At 39.9% G+C, this 21,900-nt stretch overlaps 1 protein-coding gene across 1 annotated transcript in view; it reads left to right on the top strand.

Moving 5' to 3' along the window:
- Nucleotides 1-21,900, top strand: part of galnt18a (UDP-N-acetyl-alpha-D-galactosamine:polypeptide N-acetylgalactosaminyltransferase 18a) — a 282,449-nt gene that overhangs the window by 186,560 nt on the left and 73,989 nt on the right. The gene's annotated exons all lie outside the window — the stretch shown is intronic.

Genomic DNA, 21,900 nt, shown 5'->3' with positions numbered 1-21,900 from the left:
ACCCCTGCACCGCTGTGGTCCCATTAGTATGGACAGTCAACTCAACACGTTTCCTGAAAACTCTTGCTATTTTGGCCTGATGGGAGAGCAGGATGTATTAGGGACATATATACATACAAGGGGACATATTTTGCCATGTAAGACAAGTGTATATTGGTCTCAGAGGTCCCCAAAACATGCCTGTGAAGTTTATTGCTGAAAAAACAGGAGTATAGGATTCTTGCAGGAAAAGGATATTGCTCTCCTGATGTTTCAGGCACTTCTATCCAAAGTTTAGAACCTGACTGGGATTCGAAACGTCAATCTCCCAGTCAAAAGTCAGCAGGGTAACCCATTAAGCTAAACTGGAAGCAGGAAAGTCAGCACTCAAAATGTCCTTTTTAACGTTTATTCAGGCATTACAGGCCACAACGGATGTGTTTCGACACATAGGTCAATGCTGGATGCCTGTGCTGGAGTGTAGAGGGAGAGCCACTCAGAAAGTGACGGCTGCTGTTGCATCAAGTGTTTTTTCAATCCACTGGGGACCTACGGGATGTTGTTATGAATGCGCATGCGCACAGCAGGCTTAATGCAATAAAAATACATTGATCCAATTCGTTTGGTGTCCAGCTGCCAGTTTAAATAAAAAAATATAGGTTCAACCATTAAGATAATTTAAAAGATTTAAATTTAATAAACAAATCAATAATTTTAGGATATTATAAACAAAAATTAAATCAATCCTTTAACAGCATTGTTTTACATTTTTCAGTGTAATCCAGCCCCAGTTCTGTTTTATTGCCAGAGAACTGGCTGTGGGCCAGAAAAAAAAAGTCTAGAGTGGCATCAATGTCTTGCTGGGACCTAAGTATTTATTTTGGTGACTGTATGATTGTCTGTGGCTGAGGTTGTATCTTAATGTACAAATAAACAGGAAGGGCACCATTTGTAAATAACAGAGCTTTTACAAAACAGTAAAACAAATATACATGTAAACTCAGAATAGACCAGGGTAGAAGATTCAAATAAGTCAGTAGCAACAGTTAAAGAGTGACAATCCATCATCTCGCTTGTTGTGCCTGAATTTGGCGCTACTGTTGCTGGGGCACACAGACACACACTGACATTTACAGCAATGTATGATGTGGCTTTCTGGCCAACTTCAGCCAATGGAAAAGCAAACTGGCTGTCTGACAGTTCTAAAATTGAAACCGTCTCCAGCTCTACCCCAGTACCAGCCATGGAACTGGCTTTATGAAATGCAGTTTTTACTGTAAAATATAGCCCTATGTGTACTAAATATATCAATATGTAATATAGGGCTGACAGCTTCCATTCAATTGGTTGTTTGGTCGAAAAGCTTTTGTCAAATCAAGATCACCCTGTTTGGTGAGTTGTATCCCCCCACCCGACGCACTGACCAGGGGGCAGATAGAGCATAAAGCAGGACAAGTACACAGCTGACTGATATAGAGAGACATGCTTGTAGGGGACAGAGGAGCAATGCAGCCCTGGGAAATACAGAAGAGAGAAGCACACAAAATGACAGATGGGTTATTTTCGAATTATTTTACAGCAGTAACGCTCAAAATAACTCAGAAACAATGCATCTTCAACTCAACTCTAAGATGCAGGCTGTTTGTATTGAAGTGATGCTGCTGAATGTCTCTGCTCTGCCCTCCCTAGCAGCATCAACTTCTGTGACAAGTTTAAATTACCTTTCGTTAAAAAGACTACGTGATATCATCTCTCAAAGTGTTCACGTTAGTGTTATTGTCTTTTACAGACAGAAAGCAAAGGAAAGAAAAGACAATCCCTCCTGTTCATTAAGTCACAACCAGCAAACTGTTTTCCCTTTGACCTTGGCAAATAAACGCTGCATGTGGTCTTCTTTATGCACTAAAAAAGTAAAACATTGGTTGATCTTTACAAAAATGAGGTAATCAATCACACAAAACATTTTGAATTGAAACAATTAATTTCTTTTTCAAATTAGGTAAATGTAATTTTTTTTAAGTTCGTAGAAACTGTGTTTAAAGGTTTAGCAAACCTAATTATTTTAGATTGTCCTAAACTACAAATAAAAATTTCCCTTAATCAACTGATATAAATATTCCACTCATTTGAACTTAAAATGTTTAAGTTCATACAACCATTTTATAAAGGTTGTTGAAATGTAATTTTTTTTAGGTTATTTCAATTAAGAAATAATAGTTGTTTTGGGGGGTTGCTTTAGCCTATCCCAGTCAATTTAGAATCCCTAATTAACCTAATGAGCATTTTTTGAGGGGGTTGGGGGAGGCTGCAGTACCTGGAGAAAGCCCAGGCAAACTCTGCACAGAAAGGCCCTGACTGGGAAGCAAGCCAGCGACCTTCTTGCTGTGAGGCAACAGCACTAACCCCTGCACCGCTGTGCGTCCCACTAGTATGGAAAGTCAACTCAACACGTTTCCTGAAAACTCTTGCTACTTTGGCCTGATGGGAGAGCAGGATGTATACAAGGGGACATATTTTGCCCTGTAAGACAAGTGTATATTGGTCTCAGAGGTCCCCAAAACATGCCTGTGAAGTTTATTGCTGAAAAAACAGTGGTGTAGGATTCTTGCAGGAAATGGATGTCACTCTCCTATCCAAAGTTTAGAACCTGACTGGGATTCGAAACATCAATCTCCCGGTCAAAAGTCAGCAGGGTCAGGGTCGTAACCAAGATTCGACAAATACCAAGGTAAAAATTTGGTGGTCCTAGGGCAGCGCTGACATACAGTGCTTAACAAATTTATTAGACCACCCTTACCCTAACCAAAGTAAAGTTTATGCCACAGCTGCCCTAAATTAACAGCATTGGTAATTACAAAAATCATTTTTTATCTTTCTGCAATGGTTAATACACCAGTATGTAGAAGCTCTTTAACCCGAATGATATTTTTAATGCTAAAATATAATAATTATTGTTATCCATGAATTTTCAAATTTACTGATTTACAAAAAAACTGAAAAAATAGTACAGCACATTATTATTTCTTGATTAATATGTCAAATTAGTTACTTACTTGCATTCCTGAACAGAAAAATTAGTTTTAGTGGTTGAATGTTATGCTTGATTAACTTCTGACTTCTCAGAGAAGCCCAGTGAGCCGGCTCAAACTTTGGTATAAAAAGGTAAATTTAGTTTGAAATTCCTCATCCCAGTTCAAAATGGTAAAATGTTTTTAGGTTTATTTGAAAGATTTCTAAAATATTTATGTTTTCTCGTTTTTATGACAGGTGGTCTAATAAATTTGTTATGCACTGTAAAAGGCAGAGGCAGGAGATGGGGGCAGCCAGTCAGCATCCACGAAGACTCACTGAAATTACATGAATGTAATGGGTTATTGCAGGCCTGTACACCATCATATATTTCTGTTTATATGGTGTGTGTGTCTGGGGGGTAACTGTGGTTTTGATTAATCCACTTGTTGTTCAGAAGGCTGTACTTCTCCTCATCATTTAGCTTTTTATTTTTGTACCCGGCAGGATCCAATTCATTTAAATAATTCAAATACTAAATAGTGAGAACTCAAATACAAACAGCACAAGAGTAAAAGTAAAATTTAGGTTATACAATGATTCTATTTCTCTTACAGTTGGTATGTTGTTAAATTTAGGCTATATAAGTTCCATTATGATTGCCAAAAAAACCTCTGTGGTCATTCCATTGTTTAAACTGGATCAGAGGACAGTATTGCTTGTTTAACATCAGTGTGTATATGGTACAAGGATAATCCTGTCCTGGGTGGGAACTGTGGGCAGCACTTGACTTCTCACTCACCACTTTTCTTTCTTTCTCTCCCCTTCTCATCCTTTTCCTGTCCCATTTTTTCCCCAAAGGGGAGCAAGGTTTGGGTAAATTTCTTCATCTCTGGTGATAATCACCTGGCGATGCAGTCAGCGTGGAGTAACATAAACCCTGTCCACAGCGGTATTATACCGACAATGTTAACATTTATTTTATTCAAGTGAAACCAACATCAGTTACGTGACATCAGTATAATTTAACGTTAACGTTACGTTGACAGCACATTTTGGTCGGATCAGATGACGTTTATCTGGGGTGGGAATAACATTAAATGTAAAGTGAACTTCTATTGTGTTACCTTGGCTGGACTCTGTTGTAGCGGTCTGTACATTAGAAATCAGTACAAATCCGGCAGATTTTTGAGGCAGCCACAAACCACTGTGATGACCAAAGACTGTATGGTTACGAGAGGATGATCTACTACACAGTGATGTAGAGGCACAAGTGATGTCCGACACAAAGTATATTTGCAGTCAGTTATGTCACCTTCTTTTTGTCACTTGAGAAAAATACCGAGGACATGACCTCGGTGTCCTCAATGGTAGTTACGGCCATGAGCAGGGTAACCCATTAAGCTATCCAGCATCTCTGCTAGTAGCTGAGCAGAGGATCAAGAGTGTTCACATATTTTTGTTAGAAAAACCCGAGAATGTGATTTTTTTGCATAATAAGTCCCATTTAAAATAATGCAGTGAAATCGCAACCATGTAAGAACAAGAACATCTCAGAAAACAAGAAGCTGACAGTCTCTGAAATTGGGTTGTCATATTTGTAACCTCTGGAGATAAACCTCAGCAATAAGCTCAGTCTCTTAGAGGGAGCCATGAAGGCTAAGGATAAATTATATTTGGATTAATTCAACTGCACACAAAGCTTATGTTTTTCCTCTCCGTTACCACCTTGGCAATTTCTTCTCAGTCGAAGTCGGTTCGCTGGATGCCTGTGCTGGAGTGTAGAGGAAGAGTCACTCAGAAAGTGACAGCTGCTGTTGCATCAAGTGTTTTTTTTTCAATCCACTGGGGACCTACGGGATGTTGTTACGAATGCACATGCACACAGCAGGCTTAATGCAATAAAAATACATTGTACCCTGACCGTCCCTCAATTTTTTAATTCTAAGTACAACATGATGAGCCTAAAAAATGTGAAAATGCTTCAAAAGGCTTGTTATGTTCATTTAAGACCATTTAGACCAGTGGTTCTCAACTGGTCAGACATCAGGACCCACCACTGCCTCCTTAAGAGAAATAGTGACCCTGTTTTTGAAAATTTTCAACGATTTCAATATATATACTAAAGAATTTTGCAGTTTGGACTCTAAACGGAGCAAAACATAATCAATCAAAGAGCCAGGCCAAGATAAATATGTTTTAAAAGAATATTATTACAGAAGGAAATGCATGCATGCATTTAATTTTACCCCATTTTCCCAGGACAGCATGAAAATATGGGATTTTCATCTATTTCTTGGAAAAACCTGCTTGTTATCCAAAGAAAAGGAGATAAATAAATTGAACTCTTGAGACAACAGCTGAAGTTTACTCATTATAATAGGAACACCTATAGAATACATGTATGTATGTCCCCTTAGGGCTTCGATACAATAGACTTTTTGCCACATTTTTCTTTGGCAGACATTTTGTGACCCACTTGAGAGAGCTTCAAAACCCATTTTGGGTCTCAACCCACCAGTTGAGAACCTCTGATTTAGACTACCAAGCGGCTGCATGGATTAGACTGGTACTAGATTAGATGATTTCTTTTTTTCTTCTTCTTCTTCTTTTTCTTATTCTTCTTAAACCTGAATGACTAATTGATTGGTCGGTGCCTGGGTGTAATTCTGGTTGACCAAGTTTTTCTTCTGGCCTAATGTAATTATTAGATAGAGACATCAGGTTTTGAGAATGTACAGATTGAAGCCGACATGTTGAGCTTGCAAAAAAGCACATACAGTATAGAAAAACTATCAGTCTTTCACTTTATTCATACAGTCTTTACAATGCAAGGTGAGCAGATTACTAATGACTTGACATATGCAAGATAACTGTGAATCCATGTATTAAGGCTATGTTTAAATTGGTTTAATTTTATGAATTTAACTACATAACTTTACATATATCGCATTATTAGCAATTCAGTTCTTTCAGTGCTTGAATTATGGAGCTGATCAGACAGTTTTAGGGCTCCAAGTAATTTTCAAGTAGCTTTATTGCCATTATGTCATTGCCAGTTTATCTGATTCCCAAAGGGAGAGCTCTCTGCAGATGCACCATTCCCCTGAGACTCCAAATCATTCCCCTGAGGAAGCGACTGTTAGAACAGCTTTGATTCTAAACAGACCCAGCACACATCCGAGGGAAACTGTTGACTCAGGAGAGAGCAGAGTGATTTACAGTGTAGTGTCAGTGAAGTACATGTTTGATTATCAGTCCAAGCCTGACTGGCACTCATCCGAGCCGCTGGGTTAAGAACACATCAGACTGAAAAATGTATGATTCTCTCCGCCTCAACCTTGCCCAGATTTAGTGGATGGCTGCATACAATCGATGAGAGGAAAGCCTGGGTAGAAAAAAGCTCATTGATTATTTTAGTGCAACCTGAGTCCCAGAAAAGATAAATGAATATTGTAATATAACTACACTGTCACTAACTTTCCATGTATTCTCTCCACATGTGAGGACATGTCACATCATCTTTCTAACCCTCTAAATCCAACTTGCTCAAATTATTCTTCACCAGAAGCCACGAATAAAGTAAAGGAAACATGAAAAAGATGTTCATGGAGTCACAAGATCCAGACAATTGTCATGTTCTTATTATTCAGGAAACACATACAATAGGATGACTGTGAACATGTCTGACTCGGTTTATTAGACTCCCTGAAACCATGGATACACGTCAACAAACTCTCATAGGTGTCTCACAACGACCCCTAGTGGACAGTGTACGTAACTCTTTTTTTCTTCTGTTATTTTCTAACAGTAAAATAACAGTAACACCACATCTCTCCTTTCTAGAGAACAAAGGGTAGACTACCTTTGTCTCGACAGACCTTAGAGGATTATTCTGCCTCTTTGAGGCCTGTTCCTATAGACTCTTTAGTAAGAACAATACTGTTAACATTAGCTTTAAGTTATTAAACTTTCATTCTCTCTAAACATTTTTAACTCTTTTCAAACACATTAACTTTAGTTCTTTCCTGTGTTTTAAACATTCACTTAGAACTTTACTTGTTTACTTTTCCCTTTTTTTCCCAAAGTTAAGTCACTTTAGTTTTCACAAGTTCAGTCTTACAGGTTTTACTATGGCTCTCCCAAATCTACTCCTTAGAGTAGGAGTCTCTGTTGGTGAGTCTTTGAATACTACAGCAGGTGATGATGGAGCCGGCTCAGCAGCTGACTCAGCCATACTTTGCTGTAGTGAAGAAACCCTGTCTTGATCTGGTGTGTGAAAAGGTATCAGGTGTTGTCAGTTTCTTCTCACTACACCCTGAGGCAGGTCCACCAGGTAAGATCTTGGGGTTGAATGTTTCTGGAGCACAGTCCCAGATGTCTTGGTGTCTGTTACCCACACTTGTTCTCCTGGTGACAAAGCGCTCATTTTTTTCCACACGGTGACGCCTGTTGAAGACTTTATGGTCTGACCTCCTCTTCTCCTCCTCCTTAAGAGCAAGCAGAGCAGTGTCAGGCAGTAAAGGTTCAAGTTGGGATGGGAGAATTGGAACTGTAGTACGAACACGCCTGCCCATCAGAAGTTGACCTGGACTATATCCATTCTGAAGAGGTGTTGCTCTATAAGCAAGAAGTGCTAGATAGGGGTCTGCTGCTTTTTGAGAAGATTTTTCACAGTCTGTACAGCTCGTCCCGTGACTCTGTGGGAACCTTGGGCTGCTTGTAATGTGACTGAATCCATAAGACTCTGCAAAGGAAGTGAAAGCTTGTCCTGAAAACTGTGGTCCATTGTCCGACATCAGGACCTCTGTAATGCCATGTCGGGCAGAAATAGATTTCAGATGCAGGATGACATCCATGGATTTTGTGTGAGACAGGTGTGCTATCTCAACGAATCTGGAGAAATAGTCCACAACGAGCAGGTACGATTTTCCTCCCAGCTCAAACAGATCTGCTCCTAGCTTTTGCCAGGGCCTTTCTGGTGGCTCTGACTGTAGCAGAGGCTCTCTGTGATCTTCCCGTTCTTTTATGCAGATTCTGCATTTAAGCACCATTTCATTCACTTGCTGGCTTCAACCTGGCCACCACACAGATTGACGTGCACGCTCTTTGCACTTGACCACTCCTTGATGTCCCGTGAAGCTTGTCGAGGACGTCATTTTGCATTACAGAGGGTATCACAGGTCCTGTGTCTTTCAGTAGTAGTCCATCTTTCACTGTTAAAGAGGCTTGTTCTGGCCAGTAGCTTTTCAGCAAGGGCTCTTGTTTTGCATGGGCTGGCCAGCCTTTTGTACACAGTTTCATAACGCGTGAGCAAACGCTGTCAGCTTTCAGTTGCTCCTTCAGTGTTTCCATGTATGTAGGACAGACAGGCAAACCTTCCATAACACAGTCCACATAAATGTTTGTGCTTTCCATAAGATCATGCTCCCCCCTGGATATGTGTGCACCCACTGGTGAGCGTGAAAGTGTGTCTGCTGTCCACAAAGACTTCCCTGGTACATGCTCGATGGAGTATGTATAGCGCATCAGTCTCATTCTGAACCGTTGGATTCTTGGTGGAAGAAGATCCAGTGGTTGAGCTCCCAGTAGGCTCATGATCATGACGCATAAGCCACAGGTTTCCATTCCTTGTCCCACCTTTGGTGCAAAACACCGCCGAGACCATATGATGACGCAGCCGCTGAAACCTTAGCGTCTCTGTTTGGGTCGTACATAGCAAGCATTGGTGGTGAAGATAGGGCTTTCTTCAATTTTTTAAATGCTCTAGCCTGATCTGTCTCCCAGACCCAGCAATTTTTCTTTGACAGGAGGTCATGGAGGGGCTTGTCTTTCTCCGCCAGCTGTGGAATAAACTTTCCAAGCTGGTTGACCATTCCAAGAAAACTCCTCACCTTGCTCACATTTGCCTTCAACTCCATGATAGCCTCCGTTTTCCTCCGGACAGGGTGGATACCAGCAGCTGAGATCACGTGACCCAGGAAGACCACCTCACTTTTGGAGAGTTCACATTTGCTCATGTTCAGTGTAATACCTGCTTTTTCCAAGCTTTTGAGAGCTGCATGTAGTCAACCATCATGCTTTTCCTGGTCACGCCCCCACACCAGAAGATCATCGATGTGGCAAACCACACCGTCCAGTCCTTCAGTAACCTCAGCCATCATGCACTGGAAGTGTTCAGGTGCTGAGGCTATACCAAAAGGTAAACGTTTAAAGTGGAACCTCCCAAAAGGCATGATACATGTTGTGTACTTTGCAGACTCCTCAGAAAGTGGAATTTGCCAGAAGCCGATATTGGCATCAAGTTTGCTGAACAGTTTTGCTCCTGCAAGTGTTCCAAGGCTTTGTTCAACTGATGGCAGGATGAACTTTTCACGGCATACGTACTGGTTTAGTCCTGTGAGGTCCACACACAAACAAACCTTTTTGCTGTCCTTCTTAGGTGCAACCATCATGCCTGCACACCAGTCTGTCGGCCCACTCACTCGACTGATGACACCCAGACTTTCCATCTGCTGGAGCTCCTCTTTGACTTTCCCTATTAATGGTAATGGAATTCTCCTGGGGGTTTTCAAGGAGAATGGCACAGCATCTGGTTGAAGCTTAATGGTGTATGGTTGTTGTACCTCCCCCAGACCGCTGCATAGCCTGGGGTAGCTGATCTTTAAGGTCTCTAGATCTATGCTTTTCACACGTTTGAGTAAGCCAAGGGCTATAATGGCAGGTAACCTGAGCAAAGATTTTCCCAGATTTTTCACCACATATACATTTTCTGTGGTCTGTTTCGATCCAGTGCTCAATTCTCTGGCAAACCCTGACACATCCAGTTGGACCCTACCTGGACCAAGCAGTGGTTTCACTGCTCTCTGTAGAACTTGCTTTTGTGTTTCTAGGAAAATGTTGAAGTCTGTCTTTGATATAACTGTGACATCTGTGCCGGTGTCCAGTTCAAAGGTTATGTTTTTATCACATATTTTTATTATAATGCAGTCCAAGCATTTGCATCTGCAGTTACAGAGCCAAAGAAGAAAGCTCCATTTTCCTCTTCTATACTATGCACAGCTTTACCTGCTAGGCACACTCTCTGGTAGTGACCTTTTTTCCACAGGAACGGCACTTTGCATCTTTAGCAGGGCACTCATGTTTTGGGTGGGGTAAGCCTCCACATTTGTAGCACTGAGAGCTTTTTGTTTTCTTGCTTAGAAAGCTATGTGGCTTTGCTCCAGCTCCTTTTGCTTTGTTAAATTTCATTTTTTCTCTTTGTTGTCTGCTTTCAAACACTCTGTCAACAGCACTTATGTCTATCTTTCTAACACCACTGACTTCACTCCTCAGTGTGTCTTGTTGCTTTTTGATTTCCTCTGATTGTCTTGCCATGTTTATTGCCTTTTCCAGGTCAAGGTCTTTTTCCATGTGCATGCGTTCTGAAAGTCTTGTGTCGGCTAGATCAACCACTATCCTGTCCCTTATTAGCTCATCATGTAGCACTCCATAGTTGCAGTGTTCAGCTAATGCATACAGGGCAGTAACAAAAGCGTCGACAGTCTCGTTAACTTCTTGTTTTTGCATATTAAACCTTGCACATTCATACACGACGTTCTTTTTCACTATGAAGAAAGACAGGAAGCCATCCCTCACTGTGGTGTACTGACGCTGGTCCGCATCACTTAGCTTTAGGCCTCTCAAAACATTGTCAGCGTCGTCACACATACAGTAAATTACAGTGTTCACCTGGTTCTCCTCAGAGCTTGCAGTTAGATTGCTTGCTTGACGAAAGCATTCGAATCTCCGGATCCATTTTGTCCACTCGTACGCTTGGAGAAATCAAAGGGCTCTGGTGGCTTAATGCTAAACGTAGCAGCACTCGTGTTAGCCTTCCTGCTAACTCCTTCTCCACTCTGCTCATCTCCGTCGTCGCTCATAATGCTCACCGTTCTCCCTCCTTCTTATTTCTTGACGGCTAGACCTTTGCGTTGGATCCGTGCACACCTATGATCTCACTTCTGACACCATGTCGGGGTCTTATTATTCAGGAAACACGTACAATAAGATGACTGTGAACATGTCTGACTCAGTTTATTAGACTCCCCTGAAACCATGGATACACGTCAACAAACTCTCATAGGTGTCTCACAGCGACCCCTAGTGGACAGTGTACGTAACTCTTTTTTTCTTCTGTTAGTTTCTAACAGTAAAATAACAGTAACACCACAACAATGAAGCTTGTGATGAGCTCAGGTGGGAAAGGAGAACAAAACTGAGGGAAATTTTTTGAACTTTCCTTGCTATTTACACCATGTCCTGACAACACACAACACGAGTAAGCCTTAGCAACAGGATCCATTGATTCATATTGTAGTGTCCTGACAGTTTGCAAGCGAAGCAGTTAGCTGTTTTTCCTCTGTCACTCCATTCTTAGTTTTCTCTCTGTGATAAAGAGATGGGAGAGGAACAAGGACAGATGGTGATGACAAGGAAGATTTCCTTGAGTTTCTTTCTCTTTCCTCATTAGAAAGAGCTTTTTTGCTTGCTTTACCAAGTAGGAAGTGTGCATAAATAATAACCATGTCTGTGGCATGTTTGAAATGTTATATTCTGACTTGTTTAATACAGAGACAAAACTATTGGCAAAGGCTTGCCAGTACAAAGCAACACATTATTTAGAAGAGGAGCCTGACAATCACATCCAATTTTGATGGACAGAAAGCATGCAATGCTATGCAGTGTGATCACTGTCTGATGCTCACATGCTGCTAGGACATGGTGTTGGACAGACATCATCTCATTACAGGGAAAAAACCTGTTGACACTGAACCAGTCAGTGTCTGGTGCAAAGTTTTCATCAGGGCCAATCACTGTCTCTAGATTTCAGACATCTTTTCCTCTTTATTTATAAGCAAGAAAGAAGTAAGTGACAAACAAAAATGATGGAAAAACAAGTTAATTCAATGCTTTTCTAGTCTTCTGACTACTTAAAGGGTTTGTTTCAAATTGAACTTTTGAAATACATACTGGTGTCTTTTTGGCCTGACTGGGATTGTTTTTATTCTTTATTATTCTATTTTATTTATTATTATATTATATTATATATATATTTTTTTTTTTTTTTAAATTGGACAAGCATACCTTGATAATGGCAGGAGATAATTTTATTCTTAATGTATATGCCTCAATTTACCCAAACTAGACTAGGCTTTCTGCACATGCTCCACAAGGGCAGTTTTTTTAATCTAACAGTTGATAAGCAAAAATGCATGGCAGAAATTGCATTGTCATCTGTCTTCGGTGATCTTGTAGCAGTTTTACCATTGGGCAAAGGTTGTTGATTACCTGGGGTCACATGAACCAAAGCACCTGAAGATATCGTCAGTGTAGGTGTGCATCAAATGTGTGAGGTATTTCTCACAAATGTGTGAAGAATACCCTTTGGTGTTTAGAATGTAAATAAGTTACCCAAAGGGCACAAAATAATACCAAAATAGAGATTGATATTTCAAAAAACGTCTCTAGGGAGGACACAGGACCCCTACTTAGTTCAAGATCCTCAGAAAGGCTCATCATGTCTTCATGTCAGCAAATGATGGAAAGGTAGAAAACAAAACATTGTTAACAACTGTATGGCAGAATGGCATAAAATAAGTTAGAGAGTTATCATTTTTGGCAGAAGAGCTATCACAGTTTTCATGATTTAAAACAAAATTTAAAAAATTCTAAAATTACTAAAACTGTCCCGACTGTGCTATAGGTGTGGTGTGTATTGTTTTGGTAATTGAAGTACTGCGTAAAGTCCAAAATGCTGGGAGCTGTGAAATCGGCCTTTTTTATCGACATATACAGTAACTAGTTCCCCGCTTGCTAACTTGTTAGCAGAGTCAGCACAGCAGGAACGTGGTCGAAATCATCATGCAAGCTGTGACTGTAACTGACTTAACTGTGCTTACAAACATACTGACTGAGGGTGGTAGCTGCTGCATGGTGTTCTTACAAGTACAAACTTATCCCAGTAGTTACTGCTAACTTACTGGGCAGCCAGCAGTGTGAGAATGTGCGGTGTCACCAGGTGAAATATGGCATAAAGTGTTTTGCCTGAGACATAAAGATGTCAGAGCAGCCAACCCTGACTAGAAATAGCTTACTCTACCACTAATTTAACAGTGGTTCCAAATTCTAGTGGCTTTCTGTTGCTTTATGGCTCTAGGGACTTCTTCCTGCAAGCCTCGGCAGGAAAAAGTGTAAATTAAGTCTACTAAGAATTGTGCAGCAGGAATTAAATCTTTAGGGTTAGCTTTTTGCTATGGTGAGGACTATGACACTGACTGCCTGATTGTTGTTCTTTATTGCAGAAATGTTATTAACACAGCACCTGCCTCAAAGTGAAGCAAAATTTTTCAAGTAGCCTCAAATGACTTGATGCAGTACAGGTTGTTACCTGCTTCATTGTAGAGAATCTCAGTGCTAACTGTATGGAATGGTTATCTTGCACTTCTGTTTCAGTCTGAATGCTTTAGTCTACTCACTTTAGTTCTTTTCTCACAGCAGTGCAACTTCAATCATGCAAGCTGTATTTTCACATTAGAGCAAAATACATTTATTAAAAAATGAACTCACTTTTACTGATTGTGTAGCCTGCACACTAAAGCACCTGGATCTTAACTCGGCATTTCAAACTCAGTGTTTGACTTTAACCCACTGATGTTATAAATGACCAGTCCTGTCCTTTTCCTCAATGGGGCAGCTACCACATGCTTAACAAGATTTCCCGACCTACAAAAATGTCAGGAATACAAAATTTTCATTCATTATTTGGTTTTGCTGTGTAAACTTTAATATAACTTAATCTACTGTTACTGGCATCTGTTTTTGGTTGACATTAATGTTTACAGGTATATTTTCTTTTACAAGGAAAAAATTCAAACCTCAGTGGTCCTAAACTTCAGGGTTGTTTTGTGAACTTTCACTTGTGTGTATCTGTAGCCCCATGGGAACTGTGCTCTTGCAGGTCTAGTCCTGCATTGCTCTTAAAGGGACAGCCCTACCTCAGCAAGAAGAAAATGCTCATCCAGGAGTAATGGCCAGAGTTAAACATAATAGGCTGTCAAAACGGCATACAGACAGTCTCTAGTTCATCTGCTACATATAATTAAGGATATTTTTGTCATAGATGTGCAGAAATGGATCAAATTAGACTGCCTGAGCTGGCTTCAGCTACGACTGAAAATAGATGGCAAGGTTGTTCAGGGTCTCTTTTCCAAAAAAGTACTGTACTTTTTGTATTTACAGAACAGTTGTAAAAGTCCCCCTCTTTTGCAAAGGGAACCAGAGGGGAATGTAACTAAAATGCTGAACAAGCGGGCTATCTATCAGCATCCTTGGTGGTGGCTGTTTTTTGCTTAGGATGGAGAGTTTAGGTGAATGTGTCCCACAGTTTCCTCAGTCATTTTCTGTCCCCATCCAGCTCCCTCAGAGGAGATTGCCCACGGTGTTGCTGAGTGTTACTTGATGTGCAGGAAAACTATACTGAAGGGTTACTTTATCTGTTTGGCTCAGTCTTGTTGCAGTGGCTGCTGAGCTGTTCTGGGTTCACACTGGGCTCAAATAAACAAAGAATGCTCATTACAGGAATTATGGCACCCTAAATATTCCCTTTAAATGGCTTTGACCAGATATCATAAACTTTATATTTCACCATGAATTTGAATTACTAATTCTGCCGACAGCTTATATTATCCCGTTGTTTGTGCTCATTTCGCCTCACTGGCGGTAATGTGTCCTTCTCTTGCTCATAAAAACCTTTTTTTTCAGGGCTCATCCTTGGTCCTCTCTGTAGGAAGCTTGGATATCAGAACTCTGGCGTGAACTATAGTAAACAGCATATAATGAATTATTCTTTCGCTTCTGTGAATGTGGTTTCTGCAAAGTCCATAGAAGTTACTCTCAATTAAAGAGCTCTGATGCCATATTCCTCAGTATAAGCCCTTACAAATTGCTTTAATACCAGTCAGCACAGAGTAGAAAAAGATGGCCTACTTGGTGTGGCATGAGCACCAAGCCCTGAAACAGCTGGACTCTCTGCAGGAGGTCCTCACCATTGCTGCCACAACTCCAGCCGTCTGCGTTTTTCTGACCTGCATCAGATGCTCCCTCCAGCTGTCAGCAGTTCTGTCATCATTACACTTTAGCCTATGCACTTAAAGAGAGCCAAGAGCCATGCATAATGTTTCAGATCAGCTGCCCTGTGCATCCATGACAACAAGTACTGAACTGACATGAACCCAAATGTTGGATAGATATTTCAAGGTTATACTGTGGACCCTGCTGTTTGGTTATTAACACGTCAGAGTGAGAAAGGGCATGCCACAGCTGAACAGATTTATCCCTGTCTATCTAACTGTGTGTGAGGTTTTTCAACGGATAAAAGGTGACAAAAGGTTTGCAAGAAGATCAGCCAGAGATTGACATTTGCTTTTCTACAGCCAACACTGCCAGTGCCACAGGGTCTGTCATCAAACACAGCTCCAACTAGCTGGCCTAGACACACACAAACACATCATCATTGTAATTTATCCCATACATCATTCTGGCTATAAACACACTGAGTAACAAGGAAAAGTCAATGTTTCCTTTTGTTTTGCAAAGGAAGCAAACTGTTTTGCAAAAGAGCCCCTTGCAGATCGATGGTTTCTGTATGTAAATCAAAAGTGATATTTTGACAGAATCAGTTCTGGTTATGCATTTCTCAGGGGCATTTTTCTTACTCTAACTAATTCATCATGTGCTGAGTTCAAATGAAGGTTTAAAAAAAAAGTCTATTTCCATCTCCATTCAAAACACAGGAGCCTTTTGTTATCAGCGATGTGAATTTCCTCTCCCAGTTGCTGCAGAAGCGCTCCGTATCTCTGGCCTGCACGCTTCTATTGTGATTAAGATTGCTTTCATGTAGCTTCATCTACGCAATAGCGAAATATTATGCATTTTTAGTGCACATTGTCTCCAGTCTTTTTATCACAACAGGCGGTCGTCCTCAGCTTCATTTATAATTCACATCTTCATTTACTGTTGTCTTTCACACTTATTTTCTCATTAAAACTTTAGAAAACATGAGTCCACAAGCAAGATTTGTTCCGTGTAAGACCAAAGATGGCAAACTGAGACCCAATTATAGATGTAAATGTGCTACATTTTGTCTGGTTGACACAAATACAAATGGCACATGAGTTGCCGACACTGGGCGCTATCCTATACTAACTGCATATACTGAACACCATAATGATGTTCTCTGAAGTTTTCTGGATAATAGCTGGTGCATGACCCTGTTTTATCCCATGGGAGAGAAGGCTTTTTAAAAAGGAGAGAAGATTACAAAAGGGAATGAAAAGGTTTTTGAAAAGGATGATTCAAGTAGACCAGGGAAGCTGTCATTTTCCTTCCTCCCTTTATTTCACTGCCTTTATCTTCTCTCCATACTTTCCTTCATTTTTATCTTCCTCACCTTCTCTACTTTATGTTTCTACTCTAAATCTCTCCTCTTCCTCATTTTCTTTACTGTCCCCCTTTTTCCCCGTCTTCGTTCTATCTCTCTCTGCACACCCCCACACTCAGACATAGATGGTTATGCTCGAAGAATAGCTCCTCATACTCTAACCCTGTGTTGTAAATCCTTTATAGAGAGCGTTGAGGTATTTCTGAGGGGAGCGTGTATTATCTCAGACTTTGGCTCCAGTCTGTGCTCCTACCTGGGCACCAGGCCAGTGCTTCAGTTTAGCTGTTGTTCAGCAGCAGCTCTTTGCCTTGGTAGCATACAGTGAAAGAGGATGGCCAGCAGGAGGGATTATTGCACAGACACAGACAGAGTGCATGACAGGAAAAGTGTTATTTAAATAAGAATTCATCAGGGCTTCTTTGGTTGGAAAAACAACCTTTTCCATAGTCTAATACAAATTTTAACACTGTTATGGAAAATCAATTTGACTAAAAATTGTAGAGGAATGTTTAAAAACAGACTTCTTTTGCAGAACAACACTTTCACCTGAAAACAGTTTTGCTGGCAGGTGAGACTTGTTGAAAATAAGGGGTTGAAAAGGCAGTCAAACAGAAATTAAGTGAAAAAGATTAAATTGCAACTAGCTTTTTTAATGAAGAAAACTGGAGTAGTAATTTAACTGTAACCGAGTCATAATTCTCAATCAAATGCTTTCAAATGTTGTTGTTTTTGTGTGTGTGTGTGTGTGCGTGTGTGTGTAAACAAAGTGAACTAAATCAACATGGATAGCAGAGGCTGTTTAATCAATATTTACACTAGTTTTGGTTATTGGTTGCAAGGTGGTAGTAATGAATGCTGCCAGTGAAGTAGTTAGCTTGGATGTAGCTATAGCACCAAGAGGACCAAAGAACCAGCTTTTCTCAGCATGATTTTGATCCGCCAACCAGCTCCACCGTTCATAAACTATGACAGTGCCTGCCTGCTGAGCTCAAGTTACTTAACCGAGCTGCAGAGGCCTTCTTCGCCCACAATGAGTGTGACAGACAGAATGTTTGCCCATTCTCCAATGAGGTCCTGCCCTTCCCAAATGCATATATGGGAGTTTTCCAGATGGATGTGAAATATATCCTTGCAATAGATGAAACATGTCTATCGGACATGTCAGGTTAGAAGAAACATTAACCAAACCTATGATGAACGATGCTAAATGCTGCTAGTGCTGAGCTCATGGTGAACTGTGTTGGGGCATTATAATAATACATCAGAGAGTGCGTCTTTTCCGCAATGTCTCAAGACCAGGGACGCAATAATCAGGTTTGTATTAAGCTTAAAATTATTTATATTTATCACTGTTTACAGGAAGAAAAACGCAATGTATGTCCTAACATTACTGTAGCTATTGGAGCTAGCCATATGGTTCAGCCTAGCTTCAGTCAATATGACAGGGATAGATGGTTTACAGTATTTTCCTCCAGTGCATGTAATGCCCAACAGCCAAGTTACCTTAAAGCCGTTTAAAATAGTTATTATTTTGCTATTCTGTGCTCCGTGTATGAATGAGGCTTTTAAGTAATGACGGAGGGTAACGAGCGAGGAGCACCCCACCAGAGGAAACTGTTTGGTAGTTTACTGATCACGGAGAGAAAACTTTTATGAAATGAAGTAAAGTGCCCAGATGGTCTGCAAAAATCCCTCATAGGTATAATCGGTGACTGATGTGAAACCCTGCGCTGTCAGACAGCCATTCCCCCTGTTCATGCTTACCTGTTCAATAACAGGTGCACTGTGGCTGTCTAACAGCCTGTCTGTCCCGTTTCCTTGCGTACAAAAATTTTTACTATTTTAAATGGCGTTAAGGTAACTTGGCTGTTTGAGAGGAACAATTTCTACCACCCTCCCCTAGCCGGCTTTTCCTTCAATCTAGTTGGGCATTACATGCACTGGAGGAAAATACTGTAAGCCAGCTATCCCTGTCATATTGACTGAAGCTATGCTGAACCATATTAGTGGCTAGCTCCAATAGCTACAGTAATGTTAGGACATACATTGCGTTTTTCTTCCTGTAAACAATGATAAATATGAATAATTTTAAGCTTAATACAAACCTGATTATTGCGTTCCTGGTCTTGAGACATCGCAGAAAAGACGCCAGCTCCACTCAGTTCTTCTTCTACTTGTATTTTCGGCAGCCTGCTCAATTGAGAACTATCTGTGTTGGAATACTCTTCTTCACAGAAATGGATGACTTAAACTGTGTGCCACGCTCAACTGAAATTGAATTGTAGAACTGAATTTGAATTTTTTTATTTTTGAATTTGAGGAATATATAGAGTTGAATGCTCAAGTGAATAAAATGCAATTTCAAAGCAAATAAATTCCATTTCAAAGCAAAAAAAAAAATCTATTTCAAAGCAAATAAATTCAGTTTTAAGAAAATAAATTCAGTTTCAAAACAAAAAATTCCATTTCAAATTCAAATCATGCTATTCAAATTCAATACCATTATTCAAATTCAGTTTCTGGTGGCACAAATCTCAGCCCATACAGGTGTGACAGGGGAGCAGAGGTGCACGTGATTCATTTGCAATTATAATGATATCACAGCAGCCATTAACTGACACCTCTCATACACAGCCTTTGAGAAAGGGCAGAGGCTTTGAAAAAATTCTTGGAGGGTGACTGGATGAAAAATTTGTCTGTCACATCTTTACGGGCCAACCAGAGCAACAAAACATGTGACGTAGCCGCTATCAAGGAGTGAACCCATAAAGAACTTCATAACACGAACCAAGGCGACTGTAGACATGTCAGTAGATGACTATTGTCAGCGCCCAAAAGTACTGCCCCTCTTCGCTGATTGGCCTTGTCACTTTATAACCAGGCCCAAATGGTTCAGACGGGAGCTTTGCAAGATGGATTCGCAGTGAGGAACTAGGAAACAGGCAAATTCATCTGCTTTGCAAAGTTATGCAGACATATTTCTTGAGGGATTTTGTAGTGGTCATCTTCTTTGAATGGTGCTCATATTTATCATCAAGTTTAGGACCAGTGTAACAGCCGTCATGCCTTAACCCTTCTACACAGCACTCCTGCTGCTTTCTCCAACAACCAGAGAGAATAATTACACCTGAGTGCAGGCGTTGTAGGATACATAATAAGAAAACATCTGATCCCACATAACTAAACCAAGAGGAGGCAGAGGCTGAGAGTAGCAGCAACAGTCATGGAGAGCAGCAGTCAAAGGGCGAGAAAGAGTGGACAGAAAGCTGGCCAGGAGCCGGGCCACCAGGTGTGAGCAGTTACCCTAACGAGCACCAGCAGTGTCAGAGCAGACAGGTCAGTAATAGAAGCAGACAGGAAGAAACATCAAAGGTCATCACTGTGTGATAAATCAGCTCAAACTGCAAGCTGAGAAGTAATCACTGGAAGCAAACCAGCAGTCGGTCGATGTGGACAGAGATGAAAGCGGTGCAGCTTTCAGTTGAAGAGTGAGAGATAATTGCAGTTGATTACAGTTGACATCTAAGCGGTAACAGTTTAGAAATGTAAATGATAAGGGAAAGCACAGGGTCAAATGATTTTTTTGTGGAATTTACAGATGCTGTATAACAGTACACTAAATAAGAGAACTGTCAGCTTAGGTAAATAAGATGGAGCTGCTGTGGTAATCAAATGTGAATGAAGTACATATGTAGGTATTTAGAAAACAGGTGTTTCTGTATTTTTTGGCCTTTCATATGCAATAATGGCATTCACGGTCACTGAAAATGCACCTTAGTAGAACATTTCTAGGAGGAAAATTTGTAGAAACTCTGTTTATGTACAGAACAGTTTTAATTTTGGCAGCTATTTTTCATTTTAGTCTTAGTTTTAGTCTTTAAATGAAATGCATTTTAGTTTAAGTCACATTTTAGTCATTTCTACCCTTTTTAGTTTTACTCTAGTTTTAGCTGAAGAAAACTCACAACATTTTAGTCTAGTTTTAGTCCATTAAAAGTCCTCACATTTTAATCTTTACTTTTAGTCCAAGCATTTTTATCTTGCCTAAATCTAGTACCAAATCATGGTAGTGTGATCTGTGCACCCTGCCAAACCTGGGGTCCCTGCTTTCGACTACAGCTGGATGGGAGAATAGCTACAGCTGGGTTGTTTTTTGACAGATTTACCCACAATGGAGAAATATCATGGATTTTGAATGTCCAAGGAAAACTACATTACATTTTAGTCTAGTTTTAGTCATCTTGTCAAAAACTAAACTTAGTTTTTTTCAGTTTAAGTCATCACAGACCTATTTTTGTTAGGCTTAGTCTAGTTTTTGTCATGGAAAAAAAAGGCTGTCGAGAAATATTTTAGTCATAGTTTTAGTTGAGGAAATTAACACTAGTGCAAAGAGATAGAAAGATGAGTATTGACTCCTCACACTAGGGCTGGACGATATGGCCTAAAAATAAAATCTCTGATTTCTTCACACCAATCACAATTTGCCATCTTAGTCAACGTTTCTACTTTTAAAAGACAAAAACCAATAAAGAAATTACTCAAAATAAGTTTTGCTTTAATTTTTTAAAGCATTTAACAGTAGTAAACTGAATTTTCCATTTGGGGTTAAAGTGTAAGCTATAAAATTTACGTTGACATTCAGGGTTTGAACATTTTTAACTGATAAAGAAATGGACTGAAATTAAAACTGATTTCTCTGTTAAGCAAAGAAGACCATCAGGAGAAAATTGACTATTTCTGAATTCTTTATTATAGCTGGTCTGCCACTGAATCATTGTCAGACATCAATTCCCCCATGTGGACAACAAAGTCAGCAGGATATTTTTTCTTTTAGTTTGGGAATACTGGTCATACCTGAACAGCGTGTCAATAAAATATACAATGCTTAACAAATTTATTAGACCACCACCCAAAGTAAGGTTTATGTCACAGCTGCCCTGAATAAACAGCACTGGTAATTACCAAAATCATTTTTTATGTTTCTGCATTGGTTAATACACCAATATGCAGAAGATCATAAACCAAAATGATATTTTAAATGCTAAAATATAATTGTTATTGTTTATCCAGGAATTTTCAAATTTACTGATTTACAAAAAAAACTGAAAAAATAGTAAAGCACATTATTATTTCTTGATTAATATGTCAAATTATAGTTATTTACTTGCATTCCTGAACAGAATTTTTTTTTTTTTTTTACCAGGGGCAACCAAGACGTCAGAAGAAAATTTTCTGACAGAAGCTTTAACTGTTGGTAGAATTGCAGTGAAGGTTAAAGGAAATTTTCAATTTTCAAAATTCTGTTTTTTCCAAAAATCAGAATTATTTACAAAATTGCTTCATTTCCCAGCCCAGCACCACAATCTGATCTGTTTGATGTCACTGATGTGTGACCATATTGCTAACGCTTTTTTGGCAATGGCAGGCTCTGT

Source organism: Cheilinus undulatus, linkage group 9, assembly GCF_018320785.1.
Source record: "Cheilinus undulatus linkage group 9, ASM1832078v1, whole genome shotgun sequence".
Lineage (NCBI taxonomy): Eukaryota > Metazoa > Chordata > Actinopteri > Labriformes > Labridae > Cheilinus > Cheilinus undulatus.
Note: the sequence above shows the minus strand (reverse complement) of the source record. Positions and strands in the feature narration are given on the sequence as shown.